Raw genomic sequence first — 2,556 nt, 5'->3', positions numbered from 1 at the left:
AAACCCAGAAGGAAATTCAACTAATGCGATTTAGTTCTCTAGCAGTTTTCAGAGTGTGCAATGCTCTGCAGCTCTTGCCTCATTTATCCTCCCAGCAAGCCTGAAAGGTAGGTTAGGCTGAGAGCACACACACCTTGCTCAAGGCCACCTACTGAGCTTCAAAGCCCAGAATAGCTTTGCTCAAACCAGATGCTCTTTCCATGGCAGAATGCAGGCTGGTGAGCTGATTTGAGGCTTTGTCGTTCATTCATCGATATTACCGGTACATTGTCCTCATGGAAGGCCACAAAGAACCTCCCTGGATTTAAGGGAGCTGTTTCCCCACAGTATTTTCCCGTGTATTGGACGAGGGTTTTTTTGACTTAAAAATTGTGTCAAAAAACTGGGGTCATGAGTCCTGGCTTCGTGAGGGAGCCCTCGCTTGTGTGAGGCGGCGACGCTTGCAAGGAGGTGATGCCATGGCGGCCCCCACGCAGCCCTGGAGCCCTGAGGAGCTCCGCGGAGACACCCTGCCCAGGAAGGAGATTGTCTGCTTCCTGCAGGAGCAGGCGGCGCACAAGTTCCTGTCAGAGCACAAACTACTAGGACAGATAAAAAATGTGGCCAAGACAGCCAGTAAGGAGCAGCTGATCATGGCATATAATGAGCTATTTGAAACCAAGAGATTTCATGGTACTGAGAGTCCAGAGCATGTAGCAGAGCAAGTGAAAAATGTCAAAATTGATGAGGAGAAGCCCAAGGAGACAAAGCCTGAGGAAGCTGTGGATGAGGGCCCCCCAAAATATACAAAGTCAGTACTTAAGAAGGGGGATAAAATCAACTTTCCCCAAAAGGGTGATGTTGTTCAATGTTGGTATGCAGGGAAGCTGCAAGATGGAACAGTCTTCGATAGTAATATTCAAACAAGTTCAAAGAAAAAGAAAGCTGCAAAACCACTGAGCTTCAAAGTCAGCGTTGGAAAAGTGATACGAGGCTGGGACGAAGCTCTGCTGACCATGAGCAAAGGGGAGACTGCTCACCTGGAAATCGAACCAGAATGGGCTTATGGGAAGAAAGGGCAGCTGGATGCCAAAATTCCACCAAATGCAAAACTTTTCTTTGAAGTAGAACTGGTGGATATTGAATGATAGGTTGCTCCTCCTGGTCCCCCATATTTGAAAACTGTGAAGATGCTCTTGGAAGTCCAGAAAATGTGTTTGTGGTCTTGTTTCCCACACAGCAAGGGTGGGATGGCGGGGAAACTCGTTTTCTTAAAACTTGAGTCCCCAAAATAGGGGGGGGTCTTATACACGGGGATGACATATAGACGGAAAAGTACGGTACTCACCCATTTTATGGGTCTGGGTTATGCAATACTACAGCCATAGAGCTCACACAATATCCCACCAAACCATTTCTTGCTGTTCGCCTCATCATTACTGTGCATATAAAAAGTGTCCAGGGATGGTCACAGGTCCTGAATTGAATACAAAGCCATGTGGATCCATTGCTTATGCAGACTGTTGATTTATTTTTCAAGTAAGTGGTATATAAATCTTGCTAAATACCATAGAATAAACCAGGAGCACACCAAATCCACACATCAACAAGCCTGCTAGCTGGGGGAGGGCAGAATTCTATAGGCCGTTCCTTAAGAAGCCTGTGATCCATCCTCTTGACATAGAAAGCCAGGTGCTTGTGGAGACCTGATCAGGTGCTATTAAGGCCCACAGACCCCCTGTCTTCCATCAGTCTGGGCACTGCATAATGGGGGCAGGGGCAGGGGCTTGAGTGAGGTGGCTAAGGGCCATAGCTAGGTGACAAAGAATCTGGTTTAAATGCGAAAGGTTCCAGGTTCCACCCCCAGGTAAGGCTGGGAGAGACCAGTGCCGGAAATCCTGCAGGCTGCTGCCAGTCTGTGTAGGCAACACAGAGCTAGACAGGTCTGACTCAGTGCAAGGCAGCTCATGTTCCATACCTCCAGGTTTCTGGCTTACGGTCAACCTGATCACAGCCTGTCTGCTACTGACCTGCCAGCCTGTCTCATCCCCCACCTGCCTTTAGGATCTCTTGCCTGACATCTAACAGGCACCCTGCAGGGAGTTGTCTGCAGTGCAAACAGCTGCAGAGGAAGGCCTCGGTTTCTTGCCCATCTTTCTCCCTTCTTTTTCACACGCCTGCACCTTCAAAATTCCAAGCTGCTTTCCAATAACCCAAATTAACTCGAGTTTAGGTTTAACCTCTATGTTAATTAGGGAACGCTTGCTAAGCTCATTGAAGATAAAAAGGGGCTAAGAGAAATTCTCAGTATAAAATCCAAGGGAAAGCAAAACGAGGGAGGGAGGGAGGAAAGAAGCCTAAGTTAGGAGAAAAAGTAGCAATGAAGTCAGCTTTGTGATCAGAGAAAGACTGGGGAGGAACCATAGGTCAGTGAGTAGAGAGCAGGTGTTTGGCCTGAAGAAGGGCTAAGGTTCAAGCCAGGGCATCTCCAGTTATAAGAATCAGGTAGCAAGTGCCCAAGACCCTGGAAAGCAATCTTGGGTTTGCCTAGATCAGGCACCCCCAACCTGCAGCCTT

At 48.1% G+C, this 2,556-nt stretch overlaps 1 pseudogene across 1 annotated transcript; it reads left to right on the top strand.

The window, feature by feature from the left end:
• Positions 1-436: 436 nt before the first annotated feature.
• Positions 437-1,232, top strand: LOC309533484 (peptidyl-prolyl cis-trans isomerase FKBP3 pseudogene; annotated as a pseudogene). Its single transcript has one exon. The product of its transcript is annotated as a peptidyl-prolyl cis-trans isomerase FKBP3 pseudogene (transcript).
• The last annotated feature ends 1,324 nt before the right edge of the window (positions 1,233-2,556 follow it).

This window comes from Podarcis vaucheri (genome assembly GCF_965113315.1).
Source record: "Podarcis vaucheri genome assembly, chromosome: 5".
Lineage (NCBI taxonomy): Eukaryota > Metazoa > Chordata > Lepidosauria > Squamata > Lacertidae > Podarcis > Podarcis vaucheri.
The sequence above is the reverse complement of the archived record's forward strand: the minus strand, read 5'-3'. Positions and strand labels throughout refer to the sequence as shown.